A 25,736-nucleotide genomic window follows, 5' to 3' on the forward strand; every position below is an offset into this window, starting at 1 on the left:
AACTGCAAAACTTGTTTTTGGAGTGTGATAGAGTTGTGACTGCATGGATTTTGAGATGAAAGAGTTGTGAGAAGGGATTTGCAGCATAGGATCTACTTATCTATGGGTAAGCGGATCAAACTTGCTGTTGTTTTGTGGAGTCAAAGATTTTTTTTTTGCTTTTTTATGTTTTCAGTTATACGAAGGGGAGCCTTGGCGCAATGGTAAAATTGTTGTCATGTGATCAAAAGGTCACGAGTTTAAATTCTGAAAATAGCTTCATGTAAAAAACAAAGTAAGGTTGCATACAATGGATCATTTCTCGGGATCCCGTATGACAGGAATTTCATGCACCGGACTTTTTTTTTTTTTTTTAATGTTTTCAGTTATATTTGGTCAATTCAGTCAATCGGTTTGATGAATAATTCTAGCCACAAAAGGCCTTACAGATAGGGTTTGAATTGTTCTTGGTAACTTTATCTACTAATGTGAAGCAGTGTGTTAAAGAAGCCAAGGATGCAAAGTCTGTGCTCACTTGTTGCAAGCTCTACATATCCGAAAGCCGAAGTGCTCTTGCCCTGAAATCGATTGATCAAGCTTCCAAAGCACATCCAAAAGCTTTGGTCCTCAACAAATTCAAGGATGAGGTTTACAGTCGAGTTGGATATACAATTTTTTTGCAACTCGCCATGGATGCAGCTCCAATAAGGAATGCAGTGTTTGACATGGTGAAAGCAGCCTTTGCATCCATCAATCTGGAGTTGCACTCTGGAAGCCACCCTCATCTTGGAGTTGTCGATCACATCTGCTTCCATCCTTTGTGGCACAGGCTTGCTGGACCAAGTTGCCGCGGTTGCAGAGTCAGTAGCTACTGACATTGGCTACAAGCTCGAAGGTTTCTATCACTTTGTATCTCAGAATAGAAAATTTGTTGTGGCTGTATGAATGTACTTGATGAAGTATTTTGGTGAATGGCAAGCAGTACCAATCTATCTCTATGGATCAGCTCATGATGGAGGTGTTGGTGTTAAGGAGGTAAAAAGGTGTCTCTTCCTCTTCATCTTCTAACTCTTTCACCTTCCTCCATTAATGGAGATAGAGGAAGAGTTATCTTCCTCTATAAAAGAGCGTCCAAGGCAATTGGTGCAAGAGAGAAAAAGGGGTGTATGCATCAGGAAAAGGTTGTTACGTTGTGTACGCAGATGAAATCGAAGCACAACAAAAGTACTATCGGAATTTTGTCGAGACTATGTGTCTTGTAGAGAAGAACATCCGAGGCTTGAGATTTAGTTCGTGGAATCATGAAGAGCTTTCCGATTCATTCATGATTGTTCTTCTTATGGTAAGTTATTATTCGATATCTTATGCGATCTTCTTCTCCGAGCATCACTGTGAGTTTTTTCGTTTTATATGAAAAACGAAGATCAATGTGAGTTTTATAATTTTTGTATTTATGTATTTTTCATGCTTTAGAACTATCAACTGTAGGACCGTTGGGTCGGCTAGGAGAGGGTTGTTGGATAGTCCTGTAAACACAAAAAGCAAACAACAACTTTCCTCGAACTCTTTAAGCTAACACTTGTATATATAAAGTAAGTCGATAAATTAAAAGCATAAAGAAAAAGCGAGGCACAAGGATTTACTTAGTTACAACCGATGTGGTTGTTAATCCAAGGAAGATTAAGCTCACTAAAAACTCCTTCAGGCGGAGAAGCCTCGTACAGCGTTGAAGTGCAGAAAACAGAAGCTCAACTCTAGACTAAAGCTTACAAGCGTTGGAATTATAATTCAGAGTTCGTTGAAAAAGCTTCTAGACCAAGGTTATATTTATAGCCTTGGTCGGGCCGCCTGGAAGAGTTCCGGGCGCCCTGGGGGGATAAAACTTTATCCCCCAACGTCCAGATCGAGATTGACTCAATCTGGTCAAACTTCACGGTCCGGGTGCCCGGAGGGGTTCCGGGCGCCCTGGAGGGCTCCGGGCGCCCCGGAGCCCAAAGTCAACAGACGTTGACTTTTTCGTCCGGGACCTCTTCTCTGGTTCAGTCCTGCCTCGGTCCGGTTCTTCTCCTCCGGATCCGCTCGCTTGGGTGATCTCTATCATCCGGAAAAGGGCTCACTCGAACCCAAGTTCCGGTCTTCTCGAGCGGACTTCCCTCCGGCTTCTCGTCCCTCGGAATCGTCGCGTGTTTCCTTCTCGTCCGCCGGTGTACTCATCCGCAGTCTTCGTCCCTCGGACGCACCGCGTGCCGTCCTTCTCGCTAACTGCGTCTCTTGCTCCCCGAGCAATCTTTCGCTCCGGCTTTCGTCCCTCGGAACCACCGCACGCTTCCTTCTCGTCCGCCGATGTACTCTTCCGCAGCACCTCGTCCCTCGGACTGTCGTCCTTCTCGCTAGCTGCGTCTTCCGCTCGAGTACATGTGCTCCTAAGCTCCTGCATACTTAGACACAAGGTTAAAACACACAAAACCTAAACTTGTTGATCACACCAAAACAATCTTGGGGTTCCAACATCAACAATGGTATTAAAGCATTGCCTTAGTTCTAAGAATGCATGAAGAGTCTTTTTGCTTACTATAAATCTATTAAATTGAAATATCTAAATTGATAAGCCAAAAGATCTGTGCAAATATACCTTTACATTTGTTCGAATGATATGTATATATTCATCCCTGAAGAAATCGTCGAAAGGCAAGATTACGAATGTGTCACGATCTGCCATCGTCGTTAAACCCCGATCCCAACAGCATATACCTATGGAGTTTGTTTCTATTTTTGATCCGTGTATGATAGGGGGGTTAGTCCTTCGATTATAAGTCGGCGAGTGAAATGGAGGTGATAGCAGTGGAGAAGAACAGATAGGGTTGAGGTTTAGCATAAGTAAAGAAAGCGGAAAGAATGCTAGTGTTTTTTTTTCTATGCCGACATGAAAAAAAAAATAAATGATGGTTTGTGTTTCTTCGATGAATGAAGGTAACGCATGTAAGACAAAAAAAAAAAAAAAAAAAAAAAACGTTAGTTTTTGTTAATTAATACAAGTTATAATTAATTGGAAATAAATTGAACTTTATATAATAATATTTCAATTAATTAGGGTTTGAGATTGGATTCAAAGCACGATTGGGTCAAATTTGATCATGGGTAATAATAGGTTCGGTATTCAAGATTGAGTTTGGTTTAACCATTGTTTGGTCTAAATCAATCTAGTTTGATTTTCGGATTGAATAAAATAGACTTTGATTAAATAAGTCCTATCTAATTAAAATGGGATGACTTAAACTTTTTGGTCGGACTTAAATTAGACTTGGTTCACTAAACTAGACCTACCATGTTGGTTTAATCAGACAATTATAGTTCAAAATAGATCTCAATTTAGTTCAAACAATTAGTTGGTTAAAATAAATCAATTTGATCCAAACCAAAATCAATTTATATTGATTATTGGGCTTTGGACCAAATATGACCAAATGACCAAATTTATTCTATTTGGTCATATTTGATCAAAATCAAAGATTAGATTTGTTCTAATGGGTCAGACTAATCCAATGGGTATTGAGTTGATCAAACGGACCTGAGTTTGATCAATAAGTCTGAGATTGATTTAAATGAGTTTAGATTAAACAATAACAAAACATAGATAAGAAATTCCTGTCTAATTAAATTAGTTTTAATGAGGATAATGGACTAAGTTCGGGATCTGGTTTCCTAATTGACTTGTCTAATGGATCAGTTGACTTAAACTCCTGAAAATTGAGAAAATTTATTTTTCTTGATTAATAATGTTTGTTCTATGCCTGTATAAATTGAATTAAGCCACTTTTGTACTGGTAAGTTGGTTTTGTATTGACTTATTTAATTTACAGATGGCATGAACTATTACCACCTTGACTCGTCGCGAAGTGTGACGAAACTAGCTGGGGGAGAAAATTTAAGAGATTGAATATAACCCAGTTTATGGAGTCAACGGATACATTGAAAGACTTGATCGATTGTTTTGGAAACTCGAGTGAAAAGAGTTTCTGGTCCTAGACAATTATAGGATCTGGGCTTTAATGCGTTCATTGCCAGAGTATCTTAAGGTGGAAGCATACTATGTATGGAGTGAATCTCATATGCACAGTTGTGTATGGAGCTACTTTACCACGTGGATCAAGAGGATTTCGAAGAGTGTGAGGAGGATCCAAAAGTAAATCCAATAGAGAATTCTGAAGTTGATATACTGGAGATTGCCTCAAATGAGTCGAGGTTCAAGGGGATTAAGTTGACCACTATAGTGGTGTTTATCTTAATGGGAGTGGTGTTGATCTATCTAGTTTATTAGATTTCTTTTATTATTACTGTCATTATGTGATCCTGTCTGAAAGTCGAAGAGATGGAAAGCTGGGGATATGACGCTCTTGCTAATCGCCTGTAGACTCCGCTCTAACCTACAACACAGATGACGTCAGTGTCGAGCCAGGGAAGGGGTCCTCTGTGTTGGCCCTCCAATGCTCAAGTCAGTCACCGGTGATAAAGTATAAGGCGGAGCAACAAGAAGACTATAGCACAAACAGTGAATATTGCATGTATCGCGTACCTCCGTTGATGCTTGAACCCCCCCTTTATATAGAGCCCTTATAGTGCACGTGCACGCTTCCCAAGGTAGGCACGCTTCCCCAAGTTTTTCTTGAAAAGACTTATCGGTAAAGTGTCTCTAACACAGTACCTTAACAGACCGAGCATATCTCTGAATTGATAGTGGAAGCTCTTGTCGTACGATCTTCTAGTTGTCCATGCCTGATGTCGGCAGCACTAACTCCCAAAAGGATGTCACTGGATACCAGAGAGAGTATGCTGCTAGGCCGAGCGAGTTGGGCGCTCGGCCGGTCCCCTCGTTGTTCCTTATGTCTTGTCCGCTCGGCCGGAGATCCGATGTGCCAATGTCGAGTTCTGTCGTCTAGCCGACTGGGGTAGTCGCTCGGTTGAAGTTTCGCTCTGCCAATGCTGAATCCTAGTGTCTGGCCGAGTAAGGTAGCCGCTCGGCCGATGTTTCGCTATGCCAATGCTAAGTCCTACTCCGCTCAGACCAGCTTTTGCACATCGTTTTCTCCTCCTTCCGGCGTCCCTTACTTCATTGAGCATCGGGTGTTCGGCGGTCGTCTGAGCCAGAGGCAGGGTTGGATCGGGTATCCTTTCCTCCCGGTCGAGGCTTCTCCGCTCGACCAGGAGATGATAATTGAGGGTTGACCACCTTGATTTTGACCTCCACCGTGGCCACTATCCTCTGCGGGGTAGGGCCCCTCCTTACCATCGCATCACATGTCTTCCCCTCAAGTCTAGTCGAAGAAGGCTGCAAATCTGACTGACTGGACAATTGTCTGTGAAGCGTGCCATCTGATCGGCTTCGTCACTCCTTGATTTCTGATCATGCTAACTCGATGCAACGGTCGGCTGTATGACCTCTCTCTGTCGGTCGACTTATTGAAGTTTGTCATTCGACCGTAGGTATGCTCCTTTAAGCCGATCAGAACAACGAGCATTCATACTTGGAAATCTTTTCTGGGGCTTCTTTAGATAAGCACGATTTAGGCTCACATCACCTCGATTTCTAGGAAATCATGTAAATCTCTGTGCATTAAGGCCGAGTGTGCCCCCATGCCTTTTAATTGCCCTCATTAAATGTCGGCTCATTGTGTGCGCCATGTGTCATGTTCGCTACCATCGCACACCTGACGTGACAGGCAGATACCTACTAGTGATGTGACGTTTAGCAGTTCAAATTCAACGACCCGATCTTTACCTGGGTTTCTGAGACTTAGATTGGACGGCTTTGGTCGACCGACCTCGGGGTTTATAAACATCGCCTACTTCATCTTCATTACCCTACATCATCTTAGTTTGCAAGCTTCTCGGTGGCACCGCGATCTACTCCATCGCCCCCTTTCTCTGGCAATCTTCTGCGATCTCTAGTAAGCTTCCTTCCAATCGCACCTTGCTTTCTTCCTCTGTACTTCCCCGTCTTTGAGTTTTTCGACGTCTCTTAGTGTTCCGGCGATAATTCTACTAGTAGGCTCTTCACCTTCCCTTGTTTTTGCGATGGCGAGTTCCTCACAACCTCCCGACGGCATCCTAGGGTTCTAGTATACCTCTACCAAGTCCAGGTTTGACGCCGGCGACACTGAGAGTTTGGTCGCTGCCTTCGAAATTCCGTCTAATTACCAAATTATTCTTCCTTCTTCGTCTGATCGGCCAAATTCTCCGTCACCCAACTGCATTTGTTTCTTTAGAGATCAGTTTACCGTCGATCTGTGGTTTCCTATTCACCCCTTCTCTCCCGTCGTATGTAAGTACTTCCGCATCTCCCTTCATCAACTAGTGTCGAACTCCTTTCGGCTACTGTGCAGGGTAGTGATTCTGTTCCACATACACGACATTCCTCTCACTCCCCGAATTTTTTATTACTTTTATTATCCGAAATTATCCGAGCTAGGGACTTTCTTTTCCAAGGCCGAGTGAGCTTAGTTTTCTTCGACAAGATGCCGAACTCTAACAAGCATTGGAGAGAATATTTCTTTTTTGTACGCCTTCTCGAGTTGCCGGACTTCCAGACCCACTGGCAGCTCGAAGTGGTGGCTCAACCTCCCTTAAAACAGTATAAGAGCCGATCGGACTACCTCAACGTAGCTTCAATGTTGGTCGGTCAGAAGTATGACATTCACAAGTTGCTGCTGGAGGGTGTCCTTTATATCTTCGGCCTGAGTCTGATCCGCACCCGACTTTCGTTTAGCCTAGGTATGCGACTTCTGTACTCCTTCCTTTGATTCTAATTGATTTTTCTTTCTCTTTTGCAGTCGAAGTCATGCTACGCGTGCGTCTGGCCGGCAAGGCTAAACTTGTGGATGTTGCAATCAATGCGACTGATGCGGAGGAGTTGGAGAGTCGCGGCCTTCAGCTGGTCGGCTCTCAAGAAGACCTCCAAGATGAGTGCGAGGCAGCTCCAGTCTTGGCGAGTGGTGGAGTGGCTAGTGGATCACGCCCTCCCTCCAAATGACAACTAGTCGTTCAGGTTGAGGGGACATCAGGCTCGGCCTCCTCAGGAGAGCCACTGATCAGGCGCAAGAGGCGCCAGGCAGAGATATCGTCCTGCTCCGCTTCCTCAGTGATGCGGTCCGCCGAGTAGGTTGAGACTTCGACCCCCGCTCCAATTCAAGAGATGGCGTCTCCTACGTCATCTGATCGGACTCCCTCCCTATCTGGTCTGCCCCAGGGAACAGTCTGCGCGCCACCAGTGGTCTCCATGCCACCAAAATTGAAGGCCAAGAAGTCTGGCATCCGTCCGGCGTCTTCACCCTGGCCGTCCGAGCGAGCAACCTCTGCACAATCAGTCCTGAACGGCCAGCGAGATATAATCACGGTGCTTCATCTATCGACTGAGGAGTGGCACGAGTCTAGCACTGAATTTCGAGCTCCCGAGTACCAGATAATCATCCAAGGGCCGCTTGTCCAGATATAGGCGGATGCACGAGCCCGTACAGTGATGATACTGTTGGAACCCCAAAGTTATTTTGGTGTGATCAATAAGTTAAGTTAGGTCCTGTATGTCTTTAACTTTGTGTCTAAGTGTGCAGGAGCTTAGGAGCACAGGTAGTCGAGCGGAAGACGTAGCTAGCGAGAAGGACGACACGCGGTGCATCCGAGGGACGAGGCGCTGCGGAAGAGTAGACTAGCGGACGAGAAGAAGCGTGCGGTGGTTCCGAGGGACAAGAAGCCGGAGTGGAAGACTGCTCGGGGAGCAAGAGATGCAGCTAACGAGAAGGTCGGCACGGGGTGCAACCGAGGGACGAAGATTGCGGATGAGTATGATAGCGGACGAGAAGGAAGCACATGACGATTCCGAGGGATGAGAAGCCGGAGCGGAAGCCTGCTCGAGAAGACAGGTAGTTGGGTTCGGGTGAGCCCTACTCCGGATAGCAGAGATCACCCAAGCGAGCGGAAGACTCGGTCTGAGGCGAATGGAGCCAGAGCAGAAGACTCGGGCTGAAAAAAGTCAATGGGGTTGACTTTCCTAGTCGGGGCGCTCGGAACTGTTGGGGGCGCCCAGACCAGTCCGGGGCGCCCGGAACCCTTCCGGGCGCCCGAAGTTGACTTTTTGACCAGATCGGGTCAATCACGATCTGAACGTTGGGGGATAAAGTTTTATCCCTCCAGGGCACCCGGAACCCCTTTGGGGCACCTCGACCAAGGCTATAAATACAGCCTTGGTCCAAAAGCTTTTAATCATCTCAGAAACTGTATAATCCAACACTTGTGCGCCTCATTTTAGTTTGCTTCATTCTTTTTACGCTTCACTGCTGTAAGAGGCTTCTCCGCCTGAAGGAGATAGTTAGTGCAACATATTTCTTGGATTAATAACATCTCCGGTTGTAATCAAGTCAAATCTTTGTGAGTCTCGTCTTTACTTTCTGTTTATTACTTTTATTTATTTTGCAAGTGTTAGTTTAAGAAAAGTCTAGAAGGGTTTCATTTCATTTTGTCAGGCTATTCAACCCCCCTTCTAGCCGACCGCCAACGGTCCAACAAGTGGTATCAGAGCCAAGACACTTCAGGAGAACTAACCGCCAATCGAAGCAAAGATATTGGCCTGACCAAGCATCTACCGGTCGAAATTTGAAGGGGATTTCGCTACCTGGAAAAGTGAATGCAGGTATTTTTTACAATAGATTTTGAGTTAATTCTAATAATGGAATTTGATTTTGTAGCTCCAGAGGGCAAAGAAAAATATCAATGGATGAAAAAGGAGCAGGTCGACTACGTGGCAAATGACAAAGAAGAATATCATCTGCTAAGCGTTCTTCCGCCATAAGAAGTCAACCGAATCGGCAACTACAACTCCGTGAAGGAACTTTGGGAGAAGTTCCTCGAGCTGCACGAAGGGACGTCCGAAGCCAAGCTCACTAGACGAGATCTACTTCGCAATCAACTCACCAGCCTGCGACTTGGGGAAGACGAGACAGTTGCGCATCTGCACTCGAGAATTAAAGAAATCGTCACCAGACTTTCAAATCTCGGAGCAAAGGTAAGTAACCGAGATTCACTCAGGTACGCATTAAATTCTTTTCCGAGAAATTCAAAATGGGCATCACTAGTAGATGTCGTTTATATTTCAAAAGATTTAGAAAAACTTACATTAGAAGAATTATTCTCTACATTTGAAGTGCACGAATCAAGGTGTGCAGGTTTGAAGGAGACCAAACACAACGTCGCCCTCAAAGCATCGAGAGACGAACCTGAGTCAGAGTCTTCTCTCGACGACGAGGAAATGGTAATGATGGTAAGACGGTTTAAAAATTTTTATAAATCTAGAACCTCTAACCATTCGCAGGGTAAAAAGAAAAGGATGATCCGCTACTACCACTGCGACGAAGAAGGGCACGTCAAGGACAACTGCCCCAAGCTAAAGAACAAGGACTAGGATAAAGGTAAGAAGTCTGTCCAAAAGCGCAAGGTCCTAAAGGCGACGTGGGACGATACGTTGTCTGAATCGGAAGTCGAGGCGTTCTCCAGGCTCGCATTAATGGCGAGTCATCAAGACGATGACTACGATTCAAGCTCTTCTGAAATGAGCATCGAGAGCATCGATGAAGGGGGAACTACGTCAGAAGAAAGCAGCAGTTCAGGGGGAGCACAGATAACGAGATCGACAAGGTAAGTCAGGTATGATCTCTTCCTCCCGATAAACTCTTTAAATTCGTTAAATTGTTAACAAAAGATTGCTGCAAATTAGAAAAAAAAATAAAAACTTAAAAGTAATACTAGCTAAATCTTGCCCTCTAGAAGATTTAGACAAATCAAAATTAGAAAATGAAAAATTGAAATCAGAAAATGTAAATATGAAAATTCAAGTAGAAAACTTGAAAAAATCATGCATGCTCATCTAAGACCAATGTTAGAAAATTTAACAATTTAAATTGGTATTTCAAATATCATAAGAGACAAATTAGGAACATTTAAAAAAGATATATCCTTAAGAAATATTTAGTCAATCCAGTATGCTGGAACCTATATTGGATTCCAAAGTTCTGTCTGACTCGAACTTGAACAAATTAGATTTAGAGCTTTCAGCGAGAAAATTAGACATTAAAATTTCTTTATGAGGCTTTGTCTAAGGAAGTGGTTGTTGCTCCAATAACCAAGAAGGTCTAGAGCCTCGCCACGACCTGGAAGTCAAAATATTGAAATAAAATGTTTAATTAACTTTATAATAAAGCATTAAAATTGAAATTTAATAATACTTTCAAACGTCTATTAAACATTTTTTAAAATTTTCAAAAATATTTTTTTTACTTAGACTTTTTTTAATCTTTTACTTGGAAAAATAAGTTAAAATTTTTTCTGGAATTAAAAATTTCTGCTTAAATTTTTTACTCAGATTTTTTTTTTTTAAAAAAAAAATATTTTTGTAAAATTTCCTAAGTCAGAATTTTTAAAAAAAAATTTTTACTTAGAGTTTTTCCTTTGAAAATTTAACTTAGAATATTTTTTTTTGCTGAAAATTATTACAAATTCTCTAACTTAGAATTTATTCAACTTAGAATTTTTGTTAGAAATTTTTTTAACCCTTAGATTTTTTCGGAACCCTATTTTTTATGTGATCAAAAGGGGAGAAGGAAAGTATAAGTCTAGAGGGAGGTAAACCAAAATTTAAATTTTCTATCTTTTTTGTACTTTATTGCAAAATTAGTTAGTTTATTTTTTATGTCTATTTTCCCTAGCTTAACTTGGGTTGCTCACATCAAAAAGGGGGAGATTGTTGGAACCCCAAGGTTGTTTTGGTGTGATCAACAAGTTAAGTTAGGTCCTGTGTGTTTTTAACCTTGTGTCTAAGTGTGCAGGAGCTTAGGAGCACAAGTAGTCGAGCGAAAGACGTAGTTAGCGAGAAGGATGGCACGCGGTGTGTCCGAGGGATGAGGCGCTGTGGAAGAGTAGACCGGCGGACGAGAAGGAAGCGTGCGGTGGTTCCAAGGGACGAAAAGCCAGAGCGGAAGACTGCTCGGGGAGCAAGAGACACAGCTAACGAGAAGGTCAGCACGGGGTGCGACTGAGGGACGAAAACTGCGGATGAGTACGCTGGCGGACGAGAAGGAAGCACGTGATGATTCTGAGGGACGAGAAGCCAGAGGGGAAGCTTGCTCGAGAAGACCGGAAGTTGGGTTCGAGTGAGCCCTATTCCGGATGGCAGAGATCACCCAAGCGAGCGGAAGACTCGGTCTGAGGCGAATGGACCCGGAGCAGAAGACCTGGGCTGAAAAAAATCAACGAAGTTGACTTTCCCAGCCGAGGCGGCCCGGAACTGTCTGGGGCGCCCGGACCAGTCCGGGGCCCCCGAAACCCTTCCAAGCGCCCAAAGTTGACTTTTTGACCAGATCATGTCAATCACAATTTGAACATTGGGGGATAAAGTTTTATCCCCCCTAAGGCGCCCGGAACCCCTTTGGGGCGCCCTGACCAAGGCTATAAATACAACCTTGGTCCAAAAGCTTTTAATCATCTCAGAAACTGTGTAATCCAACACTTGTGCGCCTCATTTTAGTTAGCTTCTTTCTTTTTGCGCTTCACTGCTGTAAGAGGCTTCTCTGCCTGAAGGAGATAGTTAGTGCGACATATTCCTTGGATTAACAACCTCCCCGGTTGTAACCAAGTCAAATCTTTGTGAGCCTCGTATTTACTTTCTGTTTATTGCTTTTATTTATTTTGCAAGTGTTAGTTTAAGAAAAGTCGAGAAGGGTTTCATTTTATTTTGTCAGACTATTCAACCTCCCCTTCTAGCCGGCCGCTAGCGGTCCAACAGATACCTTCGGGGGCACTCGCGGACAGCCACACCCAAATGTTTTTTTTCCACTGGGGTAAGTTACATTTTCATAATTTTATCTCCAATCGGAGCTCATCTTCAATCATTTATTTGTAGTATTGTGTGGAGAGTCTGGCCAAAGGCTCGCCTTTTTGGAGGATAAAGTGAAGAAAATGAAGGCGTCGAGCAGCCCGTCATTCGCCTCTCAGTAGCAGACGAATGTTGAAGGTGCTAAGCTAAGGGATGACGTGGAGAAGAGCAACTAGCCGCTAGAAGTCGAGCCGGGAAAAAGTGCAAAGCAAGCCACTCTACTAGCTCGGCTCAATAAGCAGGTCAGCACCTTCGACAATAAGATCGAGTCAGCCAATGCGAGGAAGCTTTGGGCCATCGAAGACCTCGACCTGAAGAATAAGGAGGCCCGAGCTCTCGCCAAGAAACTCAAGGAAGCTGAGGATTTTCTGGTCGCCTAGTGGAATAGCCGGTCGGCCGAAGAAGTTGCCCTTCACAGCCAACTCTCCGCCACAGATAATGCACTGGCCACCGCGAAGGATGAGTTGGAGGCCTCCCGAGCGGCTTTGAAGACTTACCAATATGCCAAGGCTAGTCGGTTCGAGACTATGAAGAAGAACTACATCCTCTCGGATGCTTTCAACAACAAAGTTGCTGACTGGGTACTTCGTATGTTCAACCTGGCAATTGACGAGATGATCGACTAGCTCAAAGAGGGAGGCTACCTATCGGCAACTCTGACCAGTAACATCATAAGCCGGGACAAGCTTACCGCGTCGCTGTCTGATGATGCCCTAGATTACCTTGAGTGAGGTCGTGAGTTCCTGTAAAATTTTTGAAGTTTTAATGAATGTTGGCCCGTCTGGCCAAGCTTTATCTCCTTGTATTTGTTTTTTCAACTCATCTTTTGAGCATTGCAAGAACTCGTGGCCTCGTGACTCCTTCGATCGTCCACGATTAGTCTATCCAACAGATCGATCTTTTTTGTCTTTAGAGTTCCATTATGATTCTGCGACCTTCCGATCGGCCCTGGGAGTATTTTGAAGAATAATCCCAAGCAGTCACTGTATTATGAAGACTTCAAGCTTTTGAGTAGCCCGAGTTCACGATCGGCTATTCATCGACACTTACCCGCTCATTGAGTCGAGGGTTTAAGGTCGTCGCTAGACCGTTGATGACAACTAGAGTTTAAGGTCGTCGCTCGACCATTGATGATGACTAGAATTTAAGGTCGTCGCTCAACCGTTGACGGAGACTAGGGTTTAAGGTCGTCGCTCGACCGTTGACGTAGACCAGGCTTTAAGGTCGCCGCTCGACTGTTGACGTAGACCAGGGATTAAGATCGTCGCTTGATCGTTGATGTGGATTTGACTAGGTTTAAGGTCGTCGCTCAACCGTTGGTGAAGACAAGGGTTTAAGGTCGCCGCTCGACCGCTGATGACGATAAGAGTTTAAGGTCGCCACTCGACCGTTGATGTAAAGTAGAGTTTAAGGTCGCCGCTCGATCGTTGATATAGAGTAGAGTTTAAGGTCGTCGCTCGACCGTTGATGTAGATTAGAGCTTAAGGTCGCTGCTCGACCGTTGATGGAGACTAGAGTTTAAGGTCGCCGCTCGATCGTTGATGTAGAGTAGAGTTTAAGGTCGCCGCTTGACCGTTGATGTAGACTAGAGTTTAACGTTGTCGCTCAACCGTTGATGTAGACTAGAGTTTAAGGTCGTTGCTCGACCATTGAGGGAGACGCATCTCAAGAGGCCTTCGCTTTTTATTCATATTTTGCCCTACATTCGGGAAACATACAAAAATACATGTATTCACTCGCACACTTCTCATCCGGCCATGTAGGGTTGGAGATGATTCATGCTCCATGGCCTCTCAAGCTGCCTTCCCTCTTCATCCTCCAAGTAGTAGGTGCCCGAATGGAGCTTTTGCACGATTTTGAAAGGTCCCGCCCATGGGGCTTTGAGTTTGGTGACATCGCCGGTCAGCTTCACTTTCTTCCAGATGAGATCGCCAACCTGGAAGGACCTCGGGATCACCCTCCAATTGTAGTTCTATTTCATCCATTGTCGATACGCCGTTAGCCGAACAGCTGCTTTCGCCCGTGTTTCGTCCACCAAGTCGAGCTCCATGAGCCTCATTTCGGTATTTCCTTCGTCGTAGTATTGCTCCTGATCAGATTCTATTCCGACCTCCAAGGGGGTGACTGCCTCGCCGTCGTATACCAAGTGGAAGGGGGTTACGCCTGTCGCCTCCTTCGGGGTCGTGCAAAGGGCCCACAATACACTGGGGAGCTCGTCGACCCAATTGCCTCCAACGTGATCGAGCCGAGCGTATAAAACTCTGAGGATCTCTCAATTGGCGACTTCGGCTTGTCCGTTGCCCTGGGGGTAGGCCACCGATGTAAAGGCCTGTTGGATGTCATAGCTCTCGCACTACTCTCTGAGCCCCTGACCGACGAATTGCCTCCCATTGTCTAATACGAGTCAGCATGAGATGCTGAACCAACATATGATGTTTTGCCAAACAAACTCAATGACCATATGCTCGGTTATTCTTGCAAGCGGCTCGGCTTCCACCCACTTTGAGAAGTAGTCCACTGTGACGAGCAAAAATTTCTACTGACCTATCGCCATGGGGAATGACCCAACTATATCCATGCCCCATTGGTCAAACAGGCAAGATACTGTGGACGCCTTCATTTCCTCGGTCGGTCGGTGCAGAAGGTTGTGATACTTTTGGCAGGACAAGCAGGTGGTCACCGTCCGAGCAGTATCTTCTTGGAGGGTCCGCCAAAAATATTCGGCCAGGAGTATCTTTCGAGCTAACTCACGACCACCCAGATGACCTCTGTAGGAACCTTAGTGCACATCCCACAGAATGTATTCAACATCTTCCGATCCGACGCACTTGAGGAGGGGCATGGAGAAGGCTCTCTTCTAAAGCTGGTCCCCAACCAAGGTGAACCGTCTGACCCTCTTCTTCAGCAAGCGAGCTTCTTTCGGATTGGCAGCTGCAGCTCTCGACCTCAAGAACTCTATCAGGGTTGTTCTCCAGTCGTTGGGGAAGGTTATTCCTTCCATTCGGTCGATATACGCCACGAGCGAGACTTGTTCGATCTGCTGCCCTATGACAATCGGCGTCAACGAGCTAGCCAATTTTGCTAACTCATCTGCCACCTGATTCTCCGATCGAGAGATTTTTTGTATAATGACCTCTTGAAAGTTGGTCTTCAGCTTTTCGAAAGCCTCCGCATAGAGCCTGAGTCGGGTATTGCTTATCTCGAACGTCCCGGATAACTATTGAGCGGTCAACTGAGAGTCCGAGTGGATGAGGACTTTGACAACTCCTACATGTCGGGCTACCTGTAGGCCGGCTATCAATGCCTCATACTCTGCTTTATTATTGGTGGCTCTATAGTCCAACCGAATAGAGAGTTACATCCTGTCCTCCCGAGGTGAGATAAGTAATATGCCGATTCCACTACCTTGCCGAGTGGACAAGCCATCAACATATATCTTCCATGTTGCCTCCGGCTCAACATTCTGGACCTCTATGACGAAATCCGCAAAGGCCTAAGCCTTGATTGCTGCTCGGGGTTGATATTGTATGTCGAATTCGCTCAGCTCAGTCGTCTATTTGATTAGCCTTCCTGATGCTTCGAGGTTGAGAAGGATTCGTCCTAAGGCGCTGCTAGTTAGCACAATGATTGTGTGCGCTAGGAAGTACGGACGAAGCCTCTGAGCGGTGATAATCAAAGCATAGGCTAATTTTTCAAGACTGGTGTAGCGAGACTTTGCATCCTTCAATATATGGCTTAAAAAGTATACAGACTGTTGCTCTTGGCCGTTTTGTCTAACTAGAGCCGACCCGACCGCATACTCATTGGATGATAAATAGATCCAGAGCGGCTCACCAACAATTGGCTTAACTAAGACAGGCAAGGAGTTAAGATATTCCTTAAGCTCTTTCAATGCCCGATCGCACTCGGCATCCCACTGGAATTTTATAGCTCAATAAAGCACTTTGAAGAATGGCAGGCTCCAGTCGGATGACTTAGATGTGAATCTGGACAGCACCGTGATCCGACCGGTAAGCCGTTAAGCTTCCTTCAAGTTTCGAGGCGACGACATGTCTTGCAACGCTTTGACTTTGCTTGGATTGGCTTTAATGCCTCGCTCGGTGACAATGTAACCCAAGAAGCGGCCCCTCTTTGCTCCGAACAGACACTTGTCGGGGTTCAACTTTATCCCATAAGCCCTCAGCATTCGGCAGATCTCCTTGATAACTGCGCATAGGTCAGCAGTTCGGAGGGATTTTATTAATATGTCGTCAACTTATACCTCCATATTACGGCCGATCTGCCGTCAGAACACCTTGTCCATCAGCCTCTAATAAGTGGCTTCGACATTCTTGAATCCGAACGGCATGACGTTGTAGCAGTATGCTCCGTTGGCCATAATGAAATTGACCTTCTTCTGGACCTCGCGGGTGAGCAACACTTGGTGGTACCTAGAGTCGTCAATTTAGGTTAGGCCCGTCGGGTTGGCCCGCCCTGCCAAACAATTTAAGCGGGTTGGGTTAGAATTTATCAACCCAAGTCCGCCCGCGGGCCGACCCGCCTAGGCCCACGACCCGCGCGGGTCGGTCCGCAATGGGCGTGGGTTGGCCCGCGGGTTGAGAAACACATGTAAACAGTTTATATCAGTAGTCAATGCTGTAACTACGAGAGTACAAAGGGTTAAATTGTAGCATTTCATTATCTTCTTCGTTGAGAGGAATACTAATTAGGAAAAGCTCATACTTGTGAAGTTGAGTGTGATAGACAAAAGTTACAGAAATATATATGCACACAAAGTAGATTAATCTTAAAAGTAGATGACCTTCTTATTTGATTCATTTATGGGATAAATCTGAAACATACATTATACACAATGAAGAGCTTGGTGTGTGTACCCAAACTAGTTGACCTTCTTAAAAGTAGATGATCTTCTTATTTGATTCGTTTACGCACGCACAGCCAGGGTACCACTGATCTAAACTGCTCGACGCACAGCCAGGAGTCCTAATTACTATTCCTCTTCGTTGCACAATTTTATGCCAGTTTATTATCTTTCTTTGTTATAATTTAAAAATAAAAATAGTACTTTTGACCCAACATAAGTACTTGTTTATGTTCGTTTATATTTAAAATACTTGTTTATGAATACATTTGATTGATAAAATATTTTCGAAATAAAACATTGAAGATATGAACTATTTTTTTTTATTTTTTTAAAAAAATTTGATAGGCCTGCGGGTTGGTCCGCCAAACCCGCGACCCGCCTTGAATTGGGTTGGGTTGAAAATTTCCCAACCCGCCAAGTTGACGGCCCGCCCCGCTAAATGGTTGGCCCGCCATGGGCCAACCCGCCCCGCCATGGGTTGACCCGTCTGACAGCTCTAGTGGTACCCTTGGTATGCGTCGAGCATGCAGATCAGCTCGCAGCCCGCCGTTGAGTCCACCATCTAGTCTATCTTGGGCAATGGATAGAAGTCTTTTAGGCATGCCTCGTTTAAATCGGGAAGCTCATGCTGAGCCACACTCGGAGAGATACTGGGAAGCTCATGTGTTGACTAAGTGAACACATCATGATTTTGTCTAAGGCAGGCGACCAACTCTGCCTTCGTCTCCACCTCCAGGTCGGCGGCAATAAAGGTGGTTGCTTCCGCTAGGCTGGGGTGGATCTGAACCTCCTCCTTTTCTTCGTATACCAATGTAGGAGGCTTTTCAGTGATTGCGTTAACCTCCTAGCGCGGATTCTTCTGAGCCCTTCTCGCCTCGGACTTGACCATCTCGACGTAGCAACGCTGAGCGGCCAGCTAATCGCCTTTGATCTCGCCCACCCAATCATCTACCATAAACTTGATTTTTGGCAGTAAGTAGACACTACCGCCTGGAACTCGTTGAGGGGTCGGTCGGCCCACGATGCGTCTACCATGATGAAATTTGTGGTTCTGGTTCTCCTCAATGGTTCTTCCCCGAGCGAGATGGCCAGTCGGGCTTGTCTCAGTGGCATCACTTCATTGCCCATGAAACTGTAAAGAGGGGTCGTCATGGGAAGCAACTCATTCCGATCAATTTGTAATTGATTGAACGCCTTCTTGAAGATAATGTTCACCGAACTCCTTGTAATTAGTGATTACCGCCTGGATGATCAGCACATCGTCGTGAGGGATCTCCACTCCCTTCAAGTCACTAGGGCTGAAGCTGATCTCGGGCCCTTCGGCCTTCTCCTTGCTGCATCCCACTGCATGGATCTCCAGCCACCGAGCATACAACTTCCTGGCTCTGTTGCAGTCGCTGTCGGTTGGCCCTCCGCCCATCATGCCTATTTCTCCTCGGGATGCGTTGCTTCTATTTTCTTCTTCCCGATCGGAGGGTCTATTTCGCTCAGCCGGGACTCAGGAGGGATCAGTGTCATCTCAGTGCTGGTGTTGATGGTGCCGCTCGAGCGCCCTCTTTTCGTCCTCTTGCCGCCCAGTAGATCGATGCCTTTGTTGCCGATCGAGAGAAGGAGATCGGTGACGGTATCTTTTTGGAGCTGGTCGGCTGACGATTGGTGTTCGACCGCGGCAATCACGCGTGTTGTGGATCACCAACTGGTGGAAAGAGCAGAATATTGTCGTCCACATTTTGCCTTTTGCCGCTCTCTGCCGACCGGAAGCCACATGTTGCATGACATGTGTCCTGGTCTCCAGGTGTGGCCGCACTCCTTCGGCCTTCGGTCCTCGGTCCTTTGGGCGGCTGATGGCTACTTGACTGTCAACGCTTGGTGGGTGCCGAGGGTTTGGTCAGTGCCTCTTTTCTTCTTGCCGCTTGAGTTTCTTCTATATTTATATATTTGTTGGACTTCTTGAGCATGTGCTCGAAGTCCCTGGGTGGCTTCCTGATGAGCGATCGAAAAAAATCTCCCTCGACGAGCCCCTGAGTGAAGGTGTTCATCATTGTCTCGGATGAGACCGAGGGGATGCCCATGGCTACTTGATTGAAACGTTGTATGTAGGCCCGGAGCATTTCTTTTGATCCTTTTTTTTTATGAAAGGTAAATTATATATCATCAAAAAAGCATGCCGCATTTCTTTTGATCCTTGCTTCAGGGAGAAGAGGTTGACACTCATCTTTTGATAGCATCGGCTGCTGGCGAAATGATGTACAAATGCAACTCGAAAGTCCTTGAAGCTGCGTATAGATCCATCCGACAATCTTCTAAACCAACGCTGCGCCGATCCGGAGAGGGGTAGTAAGAAAGACTTGGAACTTTACCCCATCTGTATACTGGTGCAGCGTGACTTCATTATCGAACCTATCTAGATGATCATCCGAATCGGTCAATTCATTGTACGCCCCGATCGCCAACGGGGTATAATATCTGGGCAGAGGGTCTTGTAAGATCTCCTCGGAGAACTGTTGATTAATCCATTCAGACGACTCGTTGCTTCGAGGTGTCTTGCCTTTTCGTGCATCCTGAACGGGAGCATCATCCGAAGACGATCCCCGTTCTTGATTCGCTTGGGCTATTTCTGAGGGAGTTTGGAACAAGGTGCGATGAAAGGGGGTCGGCATGGGCGCGCTTCCCCTTGTGTGCCAGTCAGCCTTCTATTCTACCCCCATATGGAGATTTGCTCCATTTGGTCTTCCTTCCCCGCTCGTCTCTCGACCGTCGATGTCGTAGGCTGCCACACTTGCCGATTGACTAACGCTTGTTGTTGTTGCTGCTCGATTATCTTTGACGCTCGGGCTTGCACGAGCATGTCGAGCTCTTCCTGGGTGAGCGTCACGGTGGTGAGTCATCCAATGTTCTCTATCTTCTCGGCTCGGATGCAGGTTAAGTTCCCACATATGGCGCCAAATATGATCCTGTCCGAAAGTCGAAGAGATGGAAGTCGGGGATGTGGCGCTCCCGCTGACCGCCTGTAGACTCCGCTCTGACCTACAACATAGATGATGTTAGTGTCGAGCTAGGGAAGGGGTCCTCGGCGTTGGCCCTTCGACGCTCAAGTTAGTCACCAACAATGAAGTATAAGGCAGAGCAACAAGAAGACTATAGCGCAAATAATGAATATCGCATGTATCGCGTACCTCCGTCGATGCTTGGACGCCCTTTATATAGAGCTCCTGTAGCACGCATGCACGCTCCCCAAAGAAAGCATACTTCCCTAAGTTTTTCCTGAAAAGACTTGTCGGTAAAGTATCTCTGACACAGTACCTTAATAGGCCGAGTATATCTCTGAAGTGACTGTGGAAGCTCTCGCCGTACGATCTTCTGGTTGTCCATGCCCGGTGTTGGTGACACTAACTCCCAAAAGGATGTCGCTGGATACCAGAGAGAGTATGCTGCTAGGCAGAGCGGGTTAGCCGCTCGGCCGATCCCCTCGCTGTTCCTTATGTCTCGTCCGCTCGGCCGGAGATCTAATGTGCCAATGTCGAGTTCTGCCACCTGGTCGAACGAGGTAGCCGCTCGGTCGAAGTTCCGCTCTGCCAATGCCGAATCCGGGTGCCTGGCCGAGCGAGGTAGCCGCTCGGCCTAAGTTCCGCTATGCCAATGCCAAGTCCTACTCCATTTGGACCGGCTTCTACACATTATTTTCTCCTCCGTCTGACGTCCCTTACTTCATTGAGCGTCGGGTGTTCGGCGCACGTCCGAGCCAGAGGCGGGGTTGGATCGGGCATCCTTTCATCCTGGTCGGGGCATCTTCGCCCGACTGGGAGATGATAATTGAGCATTGATCGCCTTGACTTTGACCTCCATCGTGTCCACTACCCTCTACAGGGTAGAGTCCCTCCTTACCACCGCATCATTATATATGAATTGTATTAGCCCATTTATTTTTTGAATCATGTAATAATTTCTGTTGTTATGTACGAATAGTATTATTTTATAAAAAATTATGTTATGTGTTAACAAACTTGATCATGATTAGTTCGTGTTCAATTTAATGATTAGTTCATTTCATGATTAGTTCATGTTTACTTTAATAATTTATTCATTTAATGATTAGTTCATTTATTGTGATGTATGTAATAGTATTGATCAATGTTAACTTGATTAGACCATACAAATGATGAGTGGAAATGTAGTTATCACTTAATTTTGTAAACCAACTCAAATTAACATTTAGTCAATCGTAAATTACATGCATATGAATTACACTAAATACTAAATAATATGGCTATTTATGTTAGATCATGGCAAATTAGAACATCATAGCTAAACTCAATAATAAAGAGAAATTGTATAAGAATAACTACAAAATCTGGTAACTCAAGATATAATATGTTCCTGAGAAAAAAAAAGTTCTTGAGGCTATAAAACAGGTTATGAAAGAACTTGTAGATGATTCCACTGCACATAACAGACGAGATCTTGATGCCTATAAGGCATGGAAGAAGGACTCCACTGCTAAGGGAATATTGATTAGTTCAATGGTGGATGACCTAGTTTTTTAATATGAGTCGTATCTTATGGCTTATGCAGTCTGGGTAGCCCTTAAGGAGAAATACAGTGGAGTAAGTCTGAGCAAGGTTCGACAGCTAATGATTAAGTTTGACATCTATAAGAAGCGTCCAAATCTTTCAATGGTTCAACACCTAAGGGAGATGTCGAACATGATTCAGAAGCTTAAAACTGCTGGTCATGAGTTGACCAATGAACAGTAGGCTCAAGAAGTTATTCGTTCCTTTCTAGATTCTTGGGAGACCATGAAGCAGACTCTAACTCACAGTGAGAGTATTAAGACTTTCATTGACGTCTCACGCTATGTAGAATTGGAGGTGGATAGAGTTGAATCCGTAAAGATTTCTGGACTAACCTATATGGATATTAGTTCTGTTGGATCATTTGGATCCAAGAAAAAGGAATGGTCAAGAAGGAGAAGGGAAAGAAAAAAGAAGTTACTGCTATGAGACAAGGCTTAATTAAGAAGAAAGGAAAGAAGACCAGATTGAAACAATGCAAGTGTGTCTTCTTTTCCTGAGCATTTTGTTTCTAGTTCAGTGTTGTTAACTGATTCTTATCCTTTGTGGATTATAGATTCGGGAGCAACCAACCCTGTAGCTCGGGAGTGAGTTACATTTGTAGAGTACCAATGGGTATTAGCTGACAACAAATGGATCTATGTAGGAAACAATGTAAGAGTTGAAGTCAAAGGAGTCGACACTTGCAAACTTAACCTCCATGGTGGTAGTGTTTTGTTTCTACATGATATCCTGTATGTTCCTAAAATTCAACAGAATCTTGTTTCCATTATAGGTCTTCTTAGGTTATTATATTAATTTTTATTGTTGGAGTATTGAACTTATAATTGACTCAGTGTCAATTGGATATGGTTTTTTATCAAATAGTTTTATGGTTCTTGATGTAGAATCAGATGTCAATTGTACTATTAAGGGTTGTTTTCAAATATTGCTCTAACTAATAATGCATATATAACTAATGAGGTTTAGCATGCTAGATTAGGACACATAGAACAAGAGCGTATGAATCAGTTAGCTAGAGAGGGTCTATTAGGTACTCAGGCTAAGATTCATTTGTCTATATGTTAGCATTGCCTTATTAGAAAAGCAACTAGGAAACCATTTAGTAAGACTATAAGAGCTGAATCATCATTGCAGTTAATTCATTCGGATATTTATGGTCCAATGAATGTGAAGGCTAAACATGGAACTTCTTATTTCATTACATTTATTGATGATTTCTCTTGTTTTGGTCATATGTATTTGATTTCTCATAAATCAGAAGCATTATATTACTTAATCATTATTTGAATGAAGTTGAGAATCAATTAAGGTTAAAACTTTATGTACTGATCGTGGAGGAGAATATTTGTCTGATCAGTTCAAGATAATGTGTAATGATTGAGAGATGATTAGATAACTAACAATCCCAAGAACTCTACAGTAAAATGTGATTGTTGAAAGAAGAAATATAACTCTTCTAAATATGGTTAGGTCTATAATGATGTAGGGTAATTTGCTTATCTCCTATTAGGGAGATGCATTATTAGTTGTGGCCTATATACTTAACAAAGTACCTTTAAAGTTAGTTCTATTCACCTCATATGAACGTTGGATAGGCGGAAAATCAGATTTAAGTAATTTGAGACCCTTGGGGTTAGCTACTTATGTTCATGATAGTTCTCATAAGTATGAAAAAATAAGACATAAGGGTAAGAAATGTATCTTTATTAGATATCATAAAACCTCTAAAGGTTATGTTTTCATAGGTGAGCAACTAGATGGAACCATCTCCGAAATAGATTCGAGAGATGTGACTTTTCTCGAAACAGAGTTCTCAACCAGAGGTGATATTGATAAAAGTGTTCCTTTTTTTAGAAGGATGAGATATTATCAACAAGAGAAGTGTCAAAAGAGATGCCTGAGTCTAGTCAACCCAGTGGGAGTGATTTTCCAAGTCATAAGTTGACTTCTCAACAATCCAACTTACGAAAAAGTGTTTGTAAGATTAAACATCGAAAATGGTTTGATATTGAAAATAAGACATTAATAATACTCTCAATTGACACAATGAACCTTGAACGGTTGAGGAAGCATTAAGATGCTCAGTTAGAGAAAAAAAGGGTAAGTTGCAATGGATGAGGAAATAGAATCAATGAGAAAGAATCAAGTTTGGGATTTAGTCAATCTTCCTCTGGGTCGAAGGGCTATTGGAAATAAGTTGATTCTCAAAATCAAGAGAAAAGCAGATGGATCGATTAATTGATATATAGCTCGACTAGTTGAAAAAGGATATATCCAAATGAAGGGTATTATTTTTGAAGAGAAGCTGAGTACATCTTAGAAATGAAGGTCATGAAAGATCAATCAAAAAGACTTTTGGGTTTGTCTCAAGAGGCTTATATCACTAAGATACTACAATACTTCAATATGTCGAATTTTAACATTGTATCCCCAAGACTCCTCAAAAAATAGCCAGAAAAAAGAAAACCTCAAATGGGTAGTTTGCTGAGCACTATGTTGTGTACTCATCCTGCTATAAGTTGTATTATTGGCTTAGTTAGTCATTTCCAGTTAAACTCATGATGGAGACACTGAAAAATGGTGAAATGAATATTAAAATACCTCAAAAGGACAATAGCTTATTGTATCTATTTCCAAGGATCTATGATGAGCCTGAAGGGTTGTACAGATGCAGATTGGGCAAGAGACTTTGATGACAGAAAATCCACATCTGGCTATACTTTCTTACTAAATGGTGGTGTCATCTCATGGAATAGCAAGAAGCAGGCTTATGTAGCATTGTCGACAATGGAAGCTATGTGACTTGGCTTATGTAGCCTTGTCAACAATAGAAGTTATATGGCTAGGCTTGTGTAGGCTTGTCAACAATGGAAGTTGTGCGGCTTGCGCATCAGTTGTGCAACAATCTGTCTGGTTGAAAAAGTTCCTGAATCATTTGAAGATTGCTAAGGACAGTGAGAGTCTCATTACAGTGTACTATGATAGTCAAGCTGAGGATCCGAAATATCACAGCAAAGGCAAACATATAGAATTAAGTATAATTTTATAAAGGATGTTGTGGACAAAAAAATAATAATTCTTGAGTATATCTTACATGTACTATGCTTGCAGATGATTTTACTAAGTCATTGACTAAAGCGTCATTTCAAAGATATGGGAAGTCTTTGTGACTTCGTAAAATGTAACATGTTGTAAAATATCATGATTTATTCAGTGTATATGTTATTACATTTTAGATTAAAGTCTCGATGAGCATGCTGGCAGGACAATTATCTCTATTTATTAAGTATAAATAAAGGTAAGACCGTTACTTATGGGACAGCTTATGTAGTTGTGAATAGAGATATACTATAAGTTAAGGTCGCCTTGATAATTTTGTCAAGATAAAATCATTTATGTAATGATCAGAGTAAATGTACCTACTATTTACTGAATTTGCTTAAGACCATATTAGAATTCATATGTTGAATTTAGGATTCAAAATCTGTACGATGTTAAAATTTGAGAAAAAAGATATTTTCTTTTTAGTAAAGAGAATAACATCGTAACATGTGATTTACACCACATTTGTTATGGCAATAAGAAAGGTAGTAGGAGAATGGATTCCTACTTCTCTACTATGTGATGCCCTTGAAATTATAAGTTAATCTCAATTTTATCAATGGACAGGCTGGCTATAAACTGAAAACCCAATGCCCAAGCCTGACGCTGGTGTTTTGATTGTTGGAGCTACATGGTGTTTTGGTCGTTGGACCACTTCAGCATTCACCCACAACAGGTGTTTTGGTCGTTGGAGCTACACGGTGGGTCGACAACTCCAAGGTGCCAGTCTGGTGCATTGCCACCAAGTCTGTTCAAAGGATTGCGAGGAAGATAAGTGAACGAAGAGGTGGGCTGAAGTTGGTGCAAGCTATGGCTCTCAATCATGGAGAGGGGGCTGCATGGAAGTGGCCTGTAATCTGCTTGATTCGAGCATCATGGGAGCAGATAAGGTACAAGCTGAGTAGAGAGACTCGCCTTAGAGGATGGCTTCAAGGTGGGGGAAGATACTTCACTGATTTCTCACGGGAGAAGATTGTTGAAAGGTACTTCCAAGTCTATTTCATGTGGATCTTAAGAAATTTTTTGTTTTCTAGCAACCAAATAAGGAAAACAATCAATTTTCCTCATCTAGATTTGAGGTACTCAGAATATTTTTTAAAATTCTGAAGAATATTTGAGTTTTATTCAAGTTTTGCTGGAATATTTGATCTTTTATTCCGTATTCAGCTATTGATCATGTTTGTTGGGTTCAGGAAAAACATGATCCATAAGTTTTCCTACACTCTATTCATACGATAAAGCTTCTATTAGATGTGACATTCTTCTCACGGAGAGTTAGATTTCTATCTATAAATTGAAGATG

At 43.8% G+C, this 25,736-nt stretch overlaps 1 pseudogene; it reads left to right on the forward strand.

Moving 5' to 3' along the window:
- The first annotated feature begins 43 nt into the window (after positions 1-43).
- On the forward strand, positions 44-25,607 carry LOC122013644 (annotated as a pseudogene).
- The last annotated feature ends 129 nt before the right edge of the window (positions 25,608-25,736 follow it).

The sequence above is a fragment of the Zingiber officinale genome, chromosome 8B (assembly GCF_018446385.1).
Source record: "Zingiber officinale cultivar Zhangliang chromosome 8B, Zo_v1.1, whole genome shotgun sequence".
Lineage (NCBI taxonomy): Eukaryota > Viridiplantae > Streptophyta > Magnoliopsida > Zingiberales > Zingiberaceae > Zingiber > Zingiber officinale.